This window comes from Bos taurus, chromosome 11 (assembly GCF_002263795.3).
Source record: "Bos taurus isolate L1 Dominette 01449 registration number 42190680 breed Hereford chromosome 11, ARS-UCD2.0, whole genome shotgun sequence".
Classification (NCBI taxonomy): Eukaryota; Metazoa; Chordata; class Mammalia; order Artiodactyla; family Bovidae; genus Bos; species Bos taurus.
The window spans coordinates 76,194,779-76,216,261 of NC_037338.1; the positions used below are offsets into that span (position 1 = coordinate 76,194,779).

The following is a 21,483-nucleotide window of genomic DNA, read 5'->3' on the forward strand; positions in this document are numbered from 1 at the left end:
CTTCATGGATGCTCCAGCAAAGTGCAGCTGCTGCTCCTTACCTTGGATGAGGGGTATCTCCTCATGGCTGCCCCTCCTGACCTTGAACGTGGAGTAGCTCCTCTTGGCCCTCCTGCACCCCATGGACTGCAACTATAGTTTTTTTCTATAGTCCCACAAAATTTTGTCTGTGTGATAACAGCTATTGTATCACACTTGTCCACTGATGGATTTGTTCCGCGGTTGGGCTGTGAGCTCCTTGAGGCAAGATGTCCTTTATTCATCATGGTTTCTGGATGTGGAGGCTGCTCAGTATCAGTATGGCACAATGAGGGGTAAAAGCCAGGATGTTGGTGGGAGGCAGCCTGGGTTCTAGTGTGGGATTCTACTGTTCACTCTGTTCCCTGACTGTATACTGGATTTCTCTATGAATCAATTTCTTCATCTATAAAGTCTATAAAATCAGGCTAATTTTCAGTGTTTATCACAAAGGGCAGGTGTACAGATTAAGTGAGATACTGACTGTATTGAATAACTTGCTGGACACCTTAAACCACTTCACTGTGTTGGAGTCGTTACTATAGTTACTTTTACTACTGTTGTTTTCATGTTAAAAAAAAAACCACAGCAAAGATAAGGAGAAATAGGCATGTGTCACGATGAGCATTCTATTCTTGCTTTGTTTTCTTTCTTGCCTAGTCTGAGTGAAAATTATGTAGGTAATCATGCAGGGATTTCTTTAGACAGTGGATTTCTGGCTTATCACATCTGAAATCTCATGTCTACTTGTGTTTGTGCTCAGTTGCTAAGTCGTGTCTGACTCTTTGCAACCCCATGGACTGTAGCTCACCAGGGTCCTCTGTCCATGGGATTTCCCAGGCAAGAATACTGGAGTGGGTTGCCATTTCCTTCTTCAGGGGATCTTCCCAACCCAGGGATTGAACCCACGTCTCCTGCACTGCAGGCAAATTCTTTACCACTGAGCCACCAGGGAAGCCCATATGACTGCTTACTTCACGCTTGTTTATCTTCTGTCTTTCTTTACTAACAGTCACACTTCTGTTCTGGTTCTTCACTGCAACGTGTTTAGCACATAGTAGATGTTTAGCAAACATTTCCTAAGTTACTGACTTGATGAAGGAAAACATCCCTGAAGTTTCATATTTACCAGTTTTAGACATTAAATGAGGAGAATGCCTCTTAGTTCCAAGTTAAAAAATCCCAGGGTAGGGGGCCCTTAACCTAGTTTGGGTCAAATGCCCAGTTAGCCACCAGGGAAGCCCATATGACTACTCACTTCACGCTTGTTTATCTTCTGGGTCACAGGGTAACATGGTTCTTCTGAATGTTAAATGGAGGGAGAGGGAGCAATTCCAGAACAAGAAGGCAATGCTCAGCTGATAAAACAGCAGATACTGAACAAAAATTATACAGTCCTTTCCTCTAAGGAGTTTACCTATAGTAATTTCCTCCTTTTCTCTCTAGTTTTGAATTTCGGAAGGGCAAGGCCATCTTGACCCAGAAAAACCCTTTATGCATTTACCCGAAAGAAGATTACTTCCATCTTATTCTACAATCAGGCGGCAAGTATTTACTGAGTAATGATTGCCTGCCAACAGCATGCAGTAAGTACCCTGTGATGTAGAGAGATAGACATGCAAAGTAGAGAAATAGATTTGGGAGTCATTTGCATCCTGGTGAGAGAAGAAGCACTGCAAACAGATGAGCTCTCAGAGAAGACAGGTGGAGAGGGGAAGGAAGAGGATCCACAGTCTTGGGAGACACCTCCACAGAGGGAAGGAGGTTGGCAACCACCTGCCAGCTGGGGCTGAGTGAGGACAAGCCTCAGGGAGCCCTGTTCTGCACAGACCTGTGTCAGGAGAGGGACCTATACCAGGAGGAATCCTACCCCAAACACCATGAACACCTTGAGGACACAGGTTGTCATACCCACATCTGTTTTCTTGTTCTCTGGCACAAGGCTCTGTTTCTTAAACAACCACAGGTGGTGATGTGCTGATAAAACATCCCAGTTCTTACGATGGGCGTTGCAGCCTGTAGTGATCCTGGGGAAGCACCATCAATCTCTCTCCTCCAAACTGAAAGACAAATGGTCTAGTGCCATTACCCTTCCTTGTCTGATATTGGTTACTGTTAGTTATCTTAACAAGCCTCCGTGAGGTCTCTTCCATGCTTTTGAGAGATCCATAAACACAATAATCTCAGGAATATATGGTGTCCTTAGGGATATTCAAGCACACAGAGTTCTAGCAGCATGTGAGCTAAATTGATAGACTTTTTAAAATGATTGACAATTACCAGTAGCTGGAGGTTTGAAAACTTATTTTATGCACTCTGTGAATGTACTGCTTCATCTGCTATTTCTTAGAGGGCTCATGATTCATCCTCTGCAGAAGGCACATTAAAAAAAGAATTGTTCAAGGGAAATCTGGTGAACAAAATACACCCGACTAGATTAGACACTTGTTTGATAACTGAATCACATGTTGCTTACATGCTTCACCTTCTGTGAGCCCTCCCACCATGCCGAAGGCAAACTTGCTCATCCACTTAGTACGTGTTATGCATCATGTGACCGAAAATGCACATCCTTTGCACTCAAGTAACGTGTAAGATCTAATAAGGGAAGATAAGATGGGGACACAGAAAACTATAATACAAGGCAACAGTTGGTAATTACCAAACGTCCACATATTTCCCAAAGAGGTAAGATGTAACATTTTTGAGTAAATGAAATAAATGAAGGCATTGTTCAGAAGAGTGTATGTGAGCTCAGAGGAGGGAGATGAGTGTCTCATGAAGTGATAATATATACCTTCCTGTTGGATATGGAACTGCAGAGTAAGAGTGAGTTTGGGTGGGTGGAGCTGAAGGGAGAAAAGAACAGTATGTATTTGGGGAAGGAGCCTGGGCAGAAGCATTGAGATAGGAACCAGAGAGACCACGGAGGCCAGGCCGGCAGGTTTGCAGCAGATGGCAGGCAAGCTTGCTCAGAGGGTATAAAGGATCTTGGAGAGTTGTAATATGTATCATATCACCCCTAGCTAAACACAGGATTCTAGGGTACTTGATTTTCATTTATAAAATAGCCAATGAATTCTTTTTGGATATAATAATTCTTACAGAGGACATGCTATCATAGTATATCAATATATAAGTCACTCCATTATATGGGGTCTTCAACAAATTTTTGTGCATTGAATGGTGATAAACTTGGGTAGAAACAGTCTATAAAAGATGTTTAAAAATAACTTTAAGAAAGAGGACAGTGATGTTTACAGTTATGTATATGGAGTTCTTATTGGAGAAAGTGAAAGTGAGAGTGAAGTCGCTCAGTTGTGTCTGACTCTTTGTGATCCATGGACTGTGCCTGCACCAGGATTCTCCACCCATGGGATTTTCCAGGCAAGAGTACTGGAGTAGGTTGCCATTTCCTCCTCCAGGGGATCTTCCCAACTCAGGGAATTGAACCCCAGTCTTCCACATTGCAGGCAGACGCTTTACCCTCTGAGCCACCAGGGAAGCTTTCTTGTTGGAGATCCTCTGACAAGTATATTATTCTACTTTAAAATGATACATAATTGCTTATGCACAGTCCCATTGATGTCTTTTGTTTCTTAGAAAATAATTGCTATTTAAAAGAGATTTTATTATTTCAAATACCTCAAATATACAGGAAGGCAATTACTCACTCTTGTCCTCTTACTTTTCGTATTGAACGAATTGGATAAATATTGGAAACCTCTTTCAAGCATATGGTGTCTCTACAATCTAAGATGAAGGTGAACATGGATGGGCCTGACTTTGCCCACTATGTTACAACAGTGGAATATTCTATAACCTTTTCTCACTGTTGATAATATGCTTGAAGCTTAGATCTTAGTAGCCACTGGATAGGGGCACAGAAATACGAGTAACTGATGGCGATGTCACATTTGAATAAATCAACAAGTCTAAACAATTTTATTGGCTCATTTCATCCTAGACCAACCTTTGCATATTACAGCTTGGGCTGTTGACTGGCTTTTATAATGTTGAAGTACCTTATATTCTATTTGAAATAAATGGAGGTATAAATAAATAAGCAAGAGAATAGATCTTCAGATATAATATACTGGTGAGATAGCAAATTAGATTACATGAAAGCAGCCATCATTCCATATACAGAGACATGAATTTTTTCCTTACTAATTGAGGGAGAACTTGGTTTTGAGCCCTTCCTGAAAAAGCAGAGAAGTGGCCTTGTGTAGGGAATCAGGAATTATGGAGTTCAGAGATTGGTAGAAGTCTAAAAAAAAGAGTGTTTAGATATTGGTGGATCTTTAGCTGTGTAAGCATGGTTCCTCAAAAATCTTTGTTACTCATTGGCTGACTTTCAGAAATGTTGAGCTGTCATCAACTGGCTGGCCTTCAAAAGCAAGATTCCTGATGTGAGGCTGTCATTGATCAATTAGGATGGATATAGACTTGGTTCTAGTGATGACTTGCTGCTATGGCTGAAGAGAAATCAGCCCTTTTCCTATGAAGATAGGGGTTTTTATGTCACTAGATACCATTGTTATCATCCTCCATGCATAAAATTTAAAATGCTGGTCTGACCTCTTTTTTTATCCGTGTTGAGGAATACAGTAAGAAAGGATAAAATTCTTTTTACAAGATAAAGTATAGAAAATACCAAATATTAACACAGGCTGTCAGCAGTGTTGACAGGTGAAGGTAACAAGTGATATATGAATCGTTAACTTTCAAATTAAAATTTTCTATCTCTGGTTATATTATAGTCCTGAGATGCTCTAAGTTTGACTATGTATTTGCATTGCCTTCCATATTATCTGGAGCATATTCATTTACTTCAGATCCCTGTCGTCTTTTGGAGAAAAATGGACATGATAAGTTGAATTAGTTTGACATATTAGTTTGGAAAAAATAAAGGTATAAAAAGGTGTCAAGTTTAAATAACTATTATCTTTATTCCCTCTTTGTAAAAGTTCTCTTTTGCAAGAAATTTGCATTCCGGGCTCTGTAACAGTGAGGATGGTGTGAAGGCCATTGGCTGATAATGGCCCAAGCAAGAGTCAGTTTGGAACTAAAAATTTTAATTTTCTATATATACCAAAATAAGCCATTATCCTCCGAGGCCACTGACCTTATCTCCTGGTGCTTTATTTAGTACTATCAGAGAAGTTAGTCATAGCATACCCATGAGACCATGCTTGGGACCACTGAAATATTCTTTCATTTTTAAACATCTGCCATTGCTATGGGTCTGTGTGGTCTTCTGGGGACTCCCACAGACTTGTTAAGAAAAGAGCAAAGGCCTGTCTGTCATCATTTTGGCATAAGATGGACTCTGAGAAATGCCAGAGAAGGAAACCATTGATTGACAAGGGAAGAGTGATGAGAGAGAGTTGCCTGGGGGAGATGTTTACACAGTTGAGAGGGCAGTTTGAAATAGGCTGATGGAAGAGGACTGATAGGAAGAACTGACTGATTTGAAAAGACCCTGATGTTGGGAAAGATTGAAGGCAGGAGGAGAAGGGGACGAGATGGTTGGATGGCATCACCGACTCAATGGACATGAGTTTGAGCAAACTCCAGGAGCTGGTGATGGACAATGGACAGGGAGTCCTGGTGTGCTGCGGTCCATGGGGTCGCAAAGAATCAGACACAACTGAGCAAGTGAACTGAACTGAATTGATGGAAGAGGATTTCAGGGAAGCCAGACAGTGAGATGGAGAACAGGAGAGATTGGCGGCTCTGCAGAGGGTGCCGTGTTGGAAGCAGCTTCTTCTGTTCATCTTAAATGGTGCCAGGAACAGGTGGAAAGGGTGACAAAGAAGCTGAAAGAGAAAGGACCCTGTCTTTATGACATTCTCCCCTTGCTGGAGCCACACCCTGGAGCCCTTCAAAGCACTTATAATCACTCCGCTTAACATTTCTCACCTAATTGCATCTCCTCCTGTATTGTTCTCTAATTGTTTCAGGTGTGTCTAAGTCAGGTTTCCTAGAGGGCAAATCTGCATTTGCTTTCTCAGTTCTTTACAGCAGAGCTAAGCACAGGGCTGAGAGCATAATTAAGCAAGCTCTCATTTCAGACTTGATTGGCTGACTGATTAAAATGGAAGTAAACAGCGCAAGTGATTATTTTGTCTATTGGTAAGAAGACTGGAAGACATTCATTTCCTAAGTGTTGCTGGATGAGTCTGAGAAAAGTCAGGGTTGCCTCCTTCCCTTAGACCTCAGTCTGACAATCTGTAAAATGTGATGACTCGAACTTTGTCAACACTGGTGTTGCTCCAGGAGGCCTAGGACTTACACGGACTGGGGTTCCAGCCCACTTTTTGCAAAATGTTCATCGTATCCTGTAGAGAAGCGATGCACAGAGCTTTGTGCTTAGAATGTTAATGCCAGGGGAAGAGGCACTGTGAGTTATACTTCTTTTCCTGCATTTAAATTCTTTTTAAAAATTGGTGAAATGGTGAAGGCATCTTGAGAAATGTTTTACTATTTTACTTTTGGTTCCCAAATTATGCACTGCCTGGATTTGTGTACCCCTCGATAATGAGGGAACATCACAGGCTGGATGATAACAATAACTCCCGAATAGGGTGAGAAAGTCGTTTATCTTTCTGTTTCCACTCTGCCGGCAAGCATCTGAAAATCACTAACATTCCTATTTGAATAAATATTTTGGTAAGATATGTTCATTTGAATTTTTACCCTCAATAACTCAGATTGTGATGGGAAGAAAGAAAAGAGATGAAATAGTTTTTATTAAGAATTTCCACTGCATTTCTGAAAGTGCTGTTCATATTAGAATATCTTTTTCTATTTGATATTTTTTTCTTTTCCTGAACAGGTTTGACTCTGTTAGAGGTATACTGCTCAACAGGGATGTGTGTATGGGGAATGACAACAGGAAAAAAATTGAAGATAATCCCTTTTCCTCCTCATACATTTATCACCTGCTCTCTGCAGGTGTTACCAATTAAGTTATAGCTCTTGCTACCCCAAAGCCTTTTTATTTCCTCTCTCAGATTTTGAAAGGTAGATACTGGAGTATCTACGCTCAGTTGAGTTTTGTGCCCTCTTGATACCAAATGCCTAACTTCTCCAATTAAGGCATTTAAGAGGCTGCTAATGATAACACATCATGATGGTCCATATGGAAGATAAGGAGAAACAGCTACCTTGAAGTAGATATCTCCTTCAGATTGTGAACAGTATTTAACCTAATAGCAAGCAAAAATGGATATGTTGGAGGAAATCAACAAATAGTCACCTGAGGGCCTCCTGTAGTCAGTCCTGTTTGCTGGGAAACAGAGAGCTAAACAAGACAGAACCCCTGGCCTGGGGAAGTTCACAGGAGACTCGAAGAGACTAATTATAAAAAATACAAGGTAAAAAAATACACAACCCGGAAGGGAGTCAAGATCAGCTAGATTGCACAATTTCAGAGGCAGAAGGTGTATCAGAGAGTGAGGCTGGGCATGCTTGAAAAGGCAATAATATAATAAAAAGTATCCATATGTATGATCTTTGTTATCAAATTGGTATAATGTCTTTTCCTTTGCTCTCAGGCATCTCTTGCCCAGTTCATGTTTCCCAAGTTTCAGCATCTTGCTCACATATCTTCTTTCAGAGGCATGCACCTTCCCATCATCCTAATACTTTCTACCATCGCTGTATAAGCTGTCTGAACTCTGGATCACCTCTCTCCAACACAGAACATATTATTCTAACTATCACCTCCCATCACCTGGATAGTCTACCTCTTGTAATGCAACCCAAGATTACAATAAATTTCATCATGTAGCAGTGCACTGTAGTCTTACATTTAACTTATGGGAATCTAAATCTTTGTTTCCTTTTCTCCATCAGTTCTTATTAAGCCACAACTCCCAAGGGAATTTGGGGAATTGAAATTTGAAATCCCTGTGTGGGATTAGCTTTATTTTTAAAAAAATCAGCCAGTTTGTTTTTACCTATTATTTTAACCAAGCACGTTTTTCTTAGATTTTGATAATATCATCATATGTATTAGTGACTATTCTCAGCCTTTAGGTAACCACTATCTAAATTCTTCAGAATATTCATGCTGTTGTTGTTGTTTTTTAATCTCATGCTATACTGCATGGGAGATTGAGAATTTAGGTTTACCCACTCCTCTTGGTATAGGAAACATGTTACATATTTCAGAAAGGCCATTTATCCTTCTTCACTATAACCATCTTTTGGAAAGACAAGCATTCAAATGGTCCTTCCTCCACTATGCAAAGTAGCATAGCCATGGAAACCACAGAAATATATATTCATTAATGAATGAAAGAAAAGTAAAGGATATGCAAAGACTTTGCTTTATCATAGGTCAGGTGTTATTTGGTACAGACATAGTCAGCTTGAGCATCCAGAATTGGAGTTTAACACATTTCTGAAAAGGAGGAATGAAAAAATACTGTCTCCCCCACTGTGCCTTCCAAAATGACTGATGTTGCTTTATGCTAATACTAACAGGCTGCTTCAGCCTGGAACAACATGCTGGAAAATCATGGTCTGCAGTGCATTCCCTTTGATGTTACTCCATGCCGAATTGGCAAGGAGTATGCACAACCTTGGCTGGGTATAGTTACCCAAGTTCAGAACTCTTTGCATCTATGTCTGGGGACAGCTCCCTGTACATAGCTATCATCTTCCATTTCATTTAAGGCTCTTCCACAAAGAACAGCTTATGGTTTCCAAGGAAATGTATTGTCCTAGCCCTTGTTTTAGGTAGCAGTTGCTTAGTGCTTTGCTTGAATCCAACCTCTTCTTCCTCTGTCTCTTCTTCCCCTCTTTCTTCTTTCCTTCTCCACCTCCTCCCCCTCCCCCTACTCCCCCTGTCTTCCTGCTGCTTCTTCTGTTTCTTCCTCCTCCTCTTTCTATTGTTATATTTGTTATTATCAAAGCAGAATGAAATTTGAGAGAACGAATGGTATATCGTCATAAAAGATGCATTATTAGATGGCTCAAAACTTACGTAAGTTAAACGTTGGCTAGAGCTTCCATTCTGATAACATGATAACCACATTCTCATGACAAAACACTAAAGTTACTGTCATACTGCAAAGCATTACTTAGCTTTAGCATAAAAATAATTTTTGAAAAATATGCGCTAAATTCTTTACCTTCATTATCTCTTAAAATCCCCATCATAAGCCTACAAGGTTGATGCCATTGTTAAGGCTGGTTGCTCAAGCTCTGAGGGTAGGGTGCCTGGTTCAAATCCTGGCTCCACCTCTTATCTCATGAGTTAAACTAGTAAAATCCCTTAATCTCTCAGTTTTCCATCTGTTAAATATTGTTAATGGTTATATATATACACACACATAATGTATATATTAGGGTTATCATAAAAATCAGCATAAGATAATAGATGTATAGTATTTATTAAAATGTCTAGAAAATGGTAATTAAAATGGCTAACATTTACTAAGTACTTACCCTGTGTTAGGGCTTCCCTGGTGGTTCAGATGGTAAAGAATCTACCTGCAATGCAGAAGACTTGATTTTGATCCCTGGATCGGGAAGATCCCCTGGAAAAGGGAATGGCTACACACTCCAGTATTCTTGCCTGGAGAATTCCATGACAGAGGAGCCTGGAAGGCTACAGTCCATGGGGTTGGAAAGAGTAGGACATGAGTGAGTGACTAATGCTTTCACACTTACCCTATGTTATACAGCATTGATTTAGTTCTCACAAAGACCACTGTCTTCTTCAGTTTACTTATTAGGAAAAGTAAGGGTAGTGAGGAAAGGTATCCAAGGGTACACACCTCACTGGAAAGTAGATGGTAATAACAGAACCTGAATCTAGACATGTATGTTCCTGGCTCAGATTAAAAAATCAGTCAGCGTTCATTTTTGTGATCATGATTGCTGTTTGAAACCTCAAATATAAAGGTAGATACACTTCCCTAACATAATGAGAGAAAAGATGATTTGACAATTGCTTTGCAGAATGAAATTTATAGACACAATCTACTGAGCATGATGATTAGTATAATTAAACCACTTACTGAGCACTTGAAGGCTGGATAACACCTTAGGCTTATTTCTTCCAGAAACAGCTCCATACTGTCTCTGTCCCTGTGGTCTGTTTTACTAGACAAAAAACTGAGAGCAAGCTTTGGGAGTGAGGGGTGGGGGGAGTCAAATCTAGAGTTTGTATGCTAAAGCTCTCTTACCTGCTTTATGCTTCTCTTGAAAATCATCCACTCAATGAAGGGAGTCTTCAGATGGTTGGAAGGATCACATAGAAATGTTTAACTCATTGTAATAAGGCTGTCCCGTAGACCTTTCTGTGATGAAGGAAATCTACAACTGTGCTCACCTACACAGTAACTACTAGACTAGTATAGCTCTTGAGTACTTGAAATGTGGCTACTATGACTGAAGAATTAAACCTTTAATTTTATTTAATTTTAATTAATTCTAGTTACCACCATCTCATTTATTTTATCATACAGTCTGACTTCTTCTTACACTGTCTTCCCCATTTTGTTTCCCTTAAATCTCTTCCTTTGGGTCTGGAACTCCACTTAGAATTGCTAGAGGCTGGATGCAGGTAATTGGCGACTAGCTTTCATTGAACAATACCATAAAGCATATTCTCTTTCTCACTCTCCATCAGATACAACATTCAAAGCTGTATTCCTGTCATTCAGTCCCCTGTCTGGATGGTTATCTTGCAAATGATATGTCCAAACCACACTATAGACTGGTGAGTGAGCCACCTCAAAACAGCACTGGGCAATACCGTAGATTTGGTAGCTTTTTCAGAATCTTTGCTTTGGTGCTTGCTCTGTGCTATGGCACTGTGGCCAGATGAGCTTGATGTCACATAGCCATCAGCATACACTAGTGACAAGCTGTCAATGACATTGAGGGATTATCTGCCAGTTGTATACAATTTCTCGAGGACAGTGTTTCCAATAACAAGGAGCGAAGCATATGCCTTGAAACTTTGCAGACATGAAATATTTTCCAGCTTCTTAATTTGCAAAATCCCCATCCCAAATATGAATTGTGGGGGGTATTAAAGGACAAAGCTGGAAGAGTTGAAGAAAAGAAATAAAATAACATATGTGCCTAGAGATCAGTTATATTTTTGAATAAGCTTTCTTTAGAAGTGATAGAAATGAATTCAATCAGATGAGGCTGTGAGGACTCTTTCAATTTGGCAGAGACTCAGTGTTCTATTGCAGAACAGAATTTAGTGTTGACAGACAGCCCGGGGAGAAGAAAAAATGCATGTCTTCTGTTCATGACTTCTGGTCCACGGGAGGACCAGATTTTTGTGGTCTCCTCACTTACCTGGTGTTGGTGAAATTTTTTTAGTCATACTGCCAACAGGACAACATGTTATAAAATGACTGGATGTTTCAGAACAACTAAAGTACCATAATAAAAAGCAGCTTATCAAACTCAACCATTTTTTTTCCTGATCCCACATCCTATTTCAGAGTTCACCAAATGGAAGTCGATGATTCTGGCATCAGCATCTTAGAGATTTGCATCTGAAACACAGTCTGACCTTTACAGACATGTGCTTGTCTTTGGCTCTGTGGTATCTGACTTCTAGAAATCTTTAACTTCCCTGTTGTATCTTAAAATAGATGGCTGATATTGGGGGAAATAGATAGATGACACATTATCAGTAACAAGGCCAATCTAATCAGCCACATGGCCAGAGACTACCATTGAAGGAATAATGGGAGAAGGGCAATACTGATGAAGATGACCTGACCTTCTGCCTTGGCCAACATGGTCCTGTAGAAAAAGCCCTCACCCGGGAGTCAGATGATGGGGGTTTAACCCTGATACTGATATCTAGGTCACTGATTTAACCTCCTCTTTCCATTTCTTTGTTTGCAAAGAAAAAATGATAACTTTTCCTGCTCCTACCTCAAGTGCTATTTGAATACCAAATAAAATAATGTTTGTGAAAATGCTTTGAGAATTACATGGATTTGAAAATACAGTGACTTGTTTACAGATAGCACTGCAGACACAAATTTCCAGTGGTCTGATTTGTAGAAAGATGACACAGAGGCTTGTAAGAAAGGTTTCTTGTGGGCAAAAGGGGACAGAGCCAGAGAAAGGGTGTAGGAGGGAGAAAGCTATGAATAGGCTTCACGCAACATTTAATTATGGAATGTGATAAAATGTTGCTGTGTCCGAGAGAGGGTAAATTATCAAATATATTACAGGATAAATTCCAGTAATGACTTCATTCCATAAATAATAAAGTCATCCAAATTCAATTTGGAAATTGTTAAACTTCACATAAACCAGGATGTTTTATATGCATTATATCTATACGCAGGAAATCAAACTATAAGTAAATTCCATATGTTAGGTTCAAAGAACAGTTTTTTTCCAAAGGAAAGAAGGCGTATCATGAAGTGCTCTGATTTTTCATGGTATATGTTGTACTTGGGCTTACCGCTCCCAATTTTGAAAAACATGATGTTGAGTTCCTATGTACCAAGGTACAAGCCATTGTGAATTCCTGGAAAAAGCCTGTGTGTGTGGCAATAATAATAATGTAAGGGGGGAAAAAAAAGATTGTAAAATGAAAGGACAGAGTTTCCTGTTTGTTATTTTTTCAAAATAATGACTGTGGGTTCTTTCCCCACAGAAAAGATGCTATTTATTTTTTAATGATGAGCTGTTTCTCAGAGAAACAAAGTGGCATTCTGTCGACACCATATGGCGGCGGAAAAACAGATTCCACCGTGTTCCATTTGTTAGACTGTCTTCTGCATTTCTGTATCCATAATTTATGTGGGGGCCTCTGTGATTGCCAAAATATTCAAATAGATTTCTCTTAGCGGGGCAGCCTGCATGGGGGGAGAAAGGTTTTCAAAGCAGCAGGACCTGAACAGTCTCCTGCTGCTCAGAGAAGAGAGAGCTTCCAACTCCTGTCCTTCTGGCGGCTTTCATTGTAATACTAATTTACATCCTCGGTTTAGGGACCATGTTTGCATTCAGAAAAAGCAGCTTATGTTCTTTTATGCTAATACAATCATACTTGAATTATCACCCACACCCTTAAAGTCATATTACTCCTGCCCCAGTGGAAGCGTAGAACCTGGCCTTTAAGAAATTAATGGAAGCTGGTACATAGCAACGGCTGAACGAGAACCATTTTCAACACATTGATTCTGCAGCTGGTTTCCAAAAAGACATCTGAAGTGGTTATAGATACATTAAAAATAGTCATGAAGGCTTCCTTTGCTGTCTAAGCATATGATTACCATCTATGCATTCAAAGGCTGTTTTCAGTGGAAGTTTGAGTGGTGTTCTCTGGTGCAGAAATAGAAACATGTTCAATACATGATATGGAATAGAAAGAGGGGATTTGATGAGTCAGACTAATTGATGTTTTGGCAAAATGAGATGTCTGAAAAAAGTTACATGTTCATATGCATACCCAGATAACAAGAATCTAAACCATAAGGAATGTTGCAAATATTTTTTTCTTTTTTTGCTTCAGAGAATCTCAGATGTTCTTTCAGTAAGTTTAGCCATCGCATGTTCTATTGTAGTGCATTCAGGGAAACATAAAATAATTTCATAAGGAAAAAGAAAACAGATGTAGGAAATACTGTTCAATTACAGATGGAAGGAATAGCAATAATGCAATAATATTGCTAGAAGGTTCTTTGCTTCAATCTGTAGTATAATGGCTAAAATTTTAGGCTGCCAAAAATAGGATATTATTTGTTGGTTGTAAGTATGAATAAAAGGTTAAAGCTTGGACATATAAAGGATAGAACTAAAGGCCCAGAGAACTTAATTGACCCCATCTTTTGTTCATTATGTAAAACATGAAAATTTTTGCCTGGATATGGGTCAAATGTCAGAGGTAGAGTTGAGGGTAGTCCCCACTGTCTTGCCACATTATTCATGCTGACCTGACTCTAACCTCTCTGTGCTGTGCTCAGTCACTTCAGTCGTGTCTGACTCTATGTGACCCCACGGGCTGTAGCCCCCCAGGCTCCTCTGTCCATGGGATTCTCCAGGCAAGGATACTGGAGTGGGTTGCCATTTCCTTCTCCCTAACTTCTCTAACCCTGGTTTAATAGATAACACCATTCTAACTCATTTCTCCAAATTCCAAAATGCTTTATTTGTGCAATGTTGATACCTGACAATTAGGACATTTTTAAGAATCTCAATTCTCCCAGGAAAGCTTTTTAGAAAGGAAAGATTTAACTTGAGTCTCACCCTATTGTTAGAACTCAAATCTCATACTTTTCCCCTTTTCAATTAAAAAGTCATACATTCAATTAGACTACATCTGTGAACCTGCTTTAGCAGTAATTAAGATGAACATTATGATATGGGTAGTAAAAAGTAATAGTTTCCTTCAATCTCTTGGGTTTTTTGAAATACATTTTCTCGATGGAAATCAAATTATTTTATTTCATAGAAGTGATTCCTCTCTATTCAATAGGGTGAAACCATGCGTGAGGTGTTGCTTGTGTAACTAGTAAGTCAGAATCATTAAGAATGAAGTTTAGTAAATAAAGTTATTGGGTGGCTGCTTTTTCACAAAAGGTTTGGAACTGTATTAAATTAACAGGAAATAGGTTTAGCGTTTTCTCTAACTAACTGATCCTCAGTGGAGAACAGAAATGAAATGGCCTTATTCAAGGACATCCATTTGAAATCCATAAATATTTTATAAGCATGGAATAAATTGCTTATTTTCAAACAGGTGCCATTGTGAAAATTATTTTGATTTTTCTTTTGCCACAGGGCTCCTGAACAAAATAACAATATATCATGTATGTAGTGCTTAGACATTAGGTTATGTCTGTATTTTCCATAATTGGCTCAGCTAAGTGGGGGGAAGCGCGCACGTAGGGTTCCTCTGCTGTGTCCCCAGTGTCTTTCCATAAGGAAAATCATGCCTTCAATGGGACCCGCATCTCATTGCTCATTCTGCAAATCGTCAACTAAAATGGTGCCATTTCCTTCAAGATGATGACAATAGATTGAAATGTATTCTGCCAACATATGTGATAGATAATTTTTACCCTTCATCAACACAGTCAAATGTTCCCTCTGTGTTGAAGGTGGTTTTTCATTTGAACAACAGAAGCACTCTGTTAGGGGAAAATATTTTTCTTCTTTATTTTTTTATGTTGACCTCATTTTTCTTTTGGATTGCATTCTCTCAGTAATGTGTACAGATGTTTGATATGAAAAAAATCTGTCCTTTAAAGAAATGATATATAAAAAAAGAAGATGGCTCCACTATCCCCACCATCTGTTTCCTTCTGGTTATATCTCCAGGAGTGGAAGGAATCTGAGCTGAGTCATCCAAATTCTGCTTCTGTATTCTCTATAAGCCCAATGGCATAAGGACTTCCCTGGCTAAGACTTCACAATCTCAATGCATGGGCTGGGTTTGATCCCTGGTCAGGGAACTAGATTCCACATGCTGCAAATAAGACCCATGGAAGCCAAATAAAATAATTTATTTTTAAAGACCAATGGCATCCATTATTGAGGTCAGCAGCAAGCTGAAGTCAGGGCCTGCTCTGTGGTCAGGGCAAGGATCAATGAGTGGCTAGAGATATCATTTATTTCATAGAGAGTGCTCAGGTGTTGTTGAGATAAAGACTAGATCATTTTCTGGCCATGGTCAGGTGGTCAGTAAGAAATTGTGAAACGTTGTAAAATGGATCAATTTGTATGAATATAAAAGTCTTGGAATAATAGATGTGTAATCTCAAGGGGAAGTTGCCCCCAAGAGAAGCCAAACAGAGAGAGACCAAGGGAGTCAACAGCAGAAAACGATGTCAACTAAAGGAAAACTACCCGGGGTACGTCTGTAATCACTGTCTCCCTGTTTGCATCCTCTTTAAAGAGAATATGCCTCTGATTGACCCAGGGAACTCACTGACCCTTGAGGAACCAATGATAAGCCAGGCTGGTACAATCTGCCTTTTCCTTTTGGAACTTTGACCTGAGACACATAGAAAATTGCAAGTTTGTGGCTGAGTCGATATAACCATGGGGCTAGAATAAAGGTTCAAAAAATACTGCGGCTGAGGCCACTGGGGCTTCTGTGGCTGTGCAGTTGGCCACATGTGGTGAAAGTGAAAGTCACTTGGTCGTGTCTAATTCTTTGCAACCTCATGGACTATACAGCCCATGGAATTCTTCAGGCCAGAATACTGGAGTGGGTAGCCATTCCCTTCTCCAGGGGACCTTCCCAACCTAGGAATCAAACCCAGGTCTCCCACATTGCAGGCAGATTCTTTACCAGCTGAGCCACCAGGGAAACCACATGAGGTAAATGGCGTTATTTGGCCCTGACTCACTCTCTCTCTCCAAGTCCTTGGCCATGTAACTTCACAATTGCTCCTACTAAATGAGCAGTTTATTTCCCTTTCCTTTGGTATTGTGTTTGTTTATTTGACCTGCTTTAACCAACAGAATGCAGGGACAGTGATTGTTATTGTGCCACTTCTGAGAGGAGGTTTTAAGTGGCCTTAAATATTTCCATGTGTCCTCTATGCCTTTGCTATAGATAGGATCAAGCAAAGTTAAAAGCTAAATTAGTAATCCAAAGATTCTTGTGAACATGGAATTCGAGTAACAGAAAGTTTCCTGCAGGATGCAGATGTTCAAAGATGTCAAGCATATTACAGCATCTCCATAACAACCTGCAGTGGGTCCTGGTGTGCCTGAAATCCTCGGTGAGGACACTGCATGTTGGCTAGCATTGCCAGTACCTGCATGTATCTCTGTGACGTGACCTTCCTGGCTTAATGTTCTTCAGCTGTGTTCATAACTTGAATTTACTATTCTGCTCTGAAACCATCTTCCTCTCTAGCATGACCTGTGTATCCCTCTTCTGATTGAATGTATGTATTGATGGAATTTCATAATCAAAGAGAATATTATAATTTCTCTTTTAATAACATCTTTGGGGAACACACTTCTGTTGGCCCAGGGAGAAGAATAGACTGAACCACTGATCAATTTTTGTACAAATAACATTTATTGTTTAACTTCTCTGAAGATAACAATTTTATCTAATATTTCTGGCAAAATGTGGGAACATTATTTTATCTTGTAAGCAATGTAGTATCTTGCTTTATTCCCCCTTTCCCCTTCATGGTGTTCTGAGTGGTAATAGAGTTGAAAGTGTTATTATGTAGAGGAATTCTGACCTTCTCCTTCGGGGCTGAGAGATCACAAGGAGAGCAGGATGTGCAGGACCGGTGATCTGTTCCCGACGGAGCTAATTGATAAGAAACATATTTTATGAATGAAGTTACAAGATAAAAAATGAGACTAATGAAATACCCCAATGACTCCAAAGTAATTAAGGAAGGCATTCCATACACTACCTCTAATTAGACGCTGAGGCTGAGAATTCACAATTGACTCGATATTCTCCAGTGGTGCTGACCCCTTGTTTAATACGACAGCAGCTGTGAGTATTCATAACTAAGGAAAGTAAAACCTCACTTCCAGAATGGAAATAGCCCATTTAAGTGAGGCTGGTGGGTACTAGGTAATTACAATCAGAGTGAATTGAGCATCAGTTCAGTTCAGTCACTCAGTCGTGTCTAACTGTTTGCGACCCCATGAATCACAACACGCCAGACCTCCCTGTCCATCACCAACTCCTGGAGTTCACTCAGATTCACGTCCATCGAGTCAGTGATGCCATCCAGCCATCTCATCCTCTGTCGTCCCCTTCTCCTCCTGCCCCCAATCCCTCCCTGCATCAGAGTCTTTTCCAAAGAGTCAACTCTTCGCATGAGGTGGCCAAAGTACTGCAGTTTCAGCTTTAGCATCATTCCTTCCAAAGAAATCCCAGGGCTGATCTCCTTCAGAATGGACTGGTTGGATCTCCTTGCAGTCCAAGGGACTCTCAAGAGTCTTCTCCAACACCACAGTTCAAAAGCATCAATTCTTCAGTGCTCAGCCTTCTTCACAGTCCAACTCTCACATCCATACATGACCACAGGAAAACCCATAGCCTTGACTAGACAGACCTTTGTCGGCAAAGTAATGTCTCTGCTTTTGAATATGCTATCTAGGTTGGTTATAACTTTCCTTCCAAGGAGTAAGCGTCTTTTAATTTCATGGCTGCAGTCACCATCTGTAGTGATTTTGGAGCCCCCCAAAATAAAGTCTGACATTGTTTCCACTGTTTCCCCATCTATTTGCCATGAAGTGATGGGGCGAGATGCCATGATCTTCATTTTCTGAATGTTGAGCTTTAAGCCAACTTTTTCACTCTCCTCTTTCACTTTCATCAAGAGGCTTTTTAGTTCCTCTTCACTTTCTGCCATAAAGGTGGTGAATTGAGCATAGCCTCCATTTTTTCAAGTGATTTCTTGAGCCAAAGAAGTTCAAGAGATGTTTTAAAAAAAATTTTTGTAAGACAACTCTTTTCAGCATTAAAAAAAAATGGTTAAAAATAAGGTCACAAACCTTTTTAAAATGTGTTTATTTTCCTTTATTGGTTTTTCCTTAGCTCTTTAATCCAGTCTTATAGTTTCCCTTAATCATTATTCTTTTCAAATGTAAAACTCTCAACTTGCATTGATTCTTGCACATTGAACAATGCTTGCTCCTCACTTAGCTCTCTTTCAAAAGATTGTCCTTTGAATTACCCTTGGTGGAGATCTTATTATTCCTCCAAGTAGACAGAAGCCAAAAATTTTTTTTTAGTCAATAAATATTTCTTAAGTATATAATGTGTGTTTTAACCATAATGAGAAAGTAGAAGAAAATTTGACTAGGTACTTATGATCCAGAATATTACAGTCTTTTCTCCAAAATGAGGCAACATACGAGACAGAGAAAGTAAGAGCATGTGGCAGAATGTGACTGTGCATGGAACAGCGACCAGACTGTTTTGTAGGAGTTTGGATGAGGAGAGGTGAGCAAAGCCTAAAATACCAGGTAAGGTTTCTGAGTGAGAGAAGAAATAGAGGGTATGCAAAAGGCACTGAATTTGGGCAAGTGGAATAGGAAGTAGTGGGCAAAAAGTTGAGTGAATGTGCCAGAAAGAGCTTTAGCATGGGGTCTTCATGACGTAGGGAGAAAGAGGTGGTTTATCTCCACCAAGCCTAAATCATATGCAGCTGACCCTTGAATAAGGAAGGTGGGTGGAGATGGAGCGCTGATCCCCCCCTGCTGCTGCTGCTGCTGCTGCTGCTGCTGCTGCTGCTGCTAAGTCACTTCAGTTGTGTCCGACTCATTGCGACCCCATAGACGGCAGCCCACCAGGCTCCCCCGTCCCTGGGATTCTCCAGGCAAGAACACTGGAGTGGGTTGCCATTTCCTTCTCCAATGCATGAAAGTGAAAAGTGAAAGTGAAGTCGCTCAGTCGTGTCCGACTCTTATCGACCCCGTGGACTGCAGCCTACCAGGATCCTCCGTCCATGGGATTTTCCAGGCAAGAGTACTGGAATGGGGTGCCATTGCCTTCTCAGTTATCCTCCCCAGCCATCAAAAATCTACATGTAACTTATAGTCAGCCCTCCCTATACGCAATTTCTCTGTATCTGTGGTTTCACATCTGCAGATTCAACCAAACACAGATAGTGTAGTAAGTACTACAGTATTTACTATTAAAAAAACAAAAACAAAAACACGTGCAAGTGAATCTGCCCAGTTCAAACCCATGTTATTCAAGGGTCAACTGTATAATTATTTCACTTGCAATAAATCAGGGCCATCTTGCCAGTTTATAAGTAATTAGAAAAAGCAGGATGGAATAATTTAAAATCACTTTGAATCCTTTTTAATTTTAAAAATCTTCCCTAAAGAATAACAGGATCTAAGAGCAGACAGAGACCCTGGGGACCAGATACTTAAAGTTTCCTCCACATGTAGAAATTTATTCTAAATCATTGATGGGGGCCGTGGAGTATGAACCCCTAATGTAATGTGTTATATAATATGTAATGTAATATTTTATTCAATATACATATTTTTACATAAGGCAGTTTTATAGCTCTATTGTATTTCTATTGGCTTCAAAACCCTTGCAAGGGTTAAGTACCACTGGTCTAGAGCATCTTTGTTAGGTGGTCATTAACAAATAATGACAGGTAGTTCATTAACTAGCAAGGAGCCGGTTTTAATTTCAGTAGCTCTAAATTTGCCTGAGTTACACTGAGAAGAATTTTCTCAAACAGAAGTCCTAGTTTGGTCCCACTTGGGGGTTCCAAACTGAACTAACTAGGAGCCAGTCAAGATGAGACCTTGGCACAGTGCACTCAGGTATTGATTGCTGTTGTTCATTTGCTAAGTCATGTCTGACTCTTTGCAACCCCATGGACTGCAGTACGTCAGGCTTCCCTGTCCTTCACTATCTCCCTGAGTTTGATCAAACTCATGTCCATTGAGTAAGTGATGCCATCCAACCATTTCATCCTTTCTTGCCCCCTCTCCTCTTGCCCTCCATCTTTCCAAACATCAGGGTCTTTTCCAGGGAGTTGGCTCTTCACATCAGGTGGTGAAAGTGTTGGAGATTCAGCACCAGTCCTTCCAATGAATATTCAGGGTTGATTTCCTTTAGGATTGACTGGTCTGATCTCCTTGGTGTCCAAGGGACACTCAAGAGTCTTGTCCAGCACCACAGTTTTAAAGCATCAATTATTCAGTGCTCAGCCTTCTTTATGGTCTAACTTTCACATCTATATATGACTACTGGAAAAACCATAGCTGTGACTATATAGTATTGATAACTAATGCATATCCTCTGTAAGGAGGATGTGAAGATTGAGTTTTTTGTTTTTCAGTTCAGTTCAGTCGCTCAGTCATGTCCGACTCTCTGAGACCGCATGAATCGCAGCACGCCAGGCCTCCCTGTCCATCACCAACTCCCGGAATTCACTAGACTCACGTCCATCGAGTCAACGATGCCATCCAGCCATCTCATCCTCTGTTGTTCCCTTTTCCTCCTGCCTTCAATCCCTCCCAGCATCAGAGTCTTTTCCAATGAGTCAACTCTTCACATGAGGTGGCCAAAGTACTGGAGTTTCAGCTTTAGCATCATTCCTTCCAAAGAAATCCCAGGGCTGATCTCCTTCAGAATGGACTGGTTGGATCTCCTTGCAGTCCAAGGGACTCTCAAGAGTCTTCTCCAACACCACAGTTCAAAAGCATCAATTCTTTGGCGCTCAGCCTTCTTCACAGTCCAACTCTCACATCCATACATAACCACTGGAAAAACCATAGCCTTGACTAGATGGACCTCTGTTGGCAAACTAATGTCTCTGCTTTTTAATATGCTATCTAGGTTGGTCAAAACTTTCCTTCCAAGGAGTAAGCATCTTTTAATTTCATGGCTGCAGTCACCATCTGCAGTGATTTTGGAGCCCAGAAAAATAAAGTCTGACACTGTTTCCACTGTTTCCCCATCTATTTCCCATGAAGTGATGGGACTGGATG

At 40.2% G+C, this 21,483-nt stretch overlaps 1 long non-coding RNA gene across 1 annotated transcript in view; it reads left to right on the forward strand.

Moving 5' to 3' along the window:
* LOC132346611 (uncharacterized) overlaps positions 1-21,483 on the forward strand; it is a 148,507-nt gene that overhangs the window by 86,203 nt on the left and 40,821 nt on the right. The window contains exon 4 of the long non-coding RNA XR_009496511.1: positions 1,465-1,604. This is a non-coding gene — a long non-coding RNA (uncharacterized lncRNA). The remainder of the gene's footprint in view (positions 1-1,464; positions 1,605-21,483) is intronic.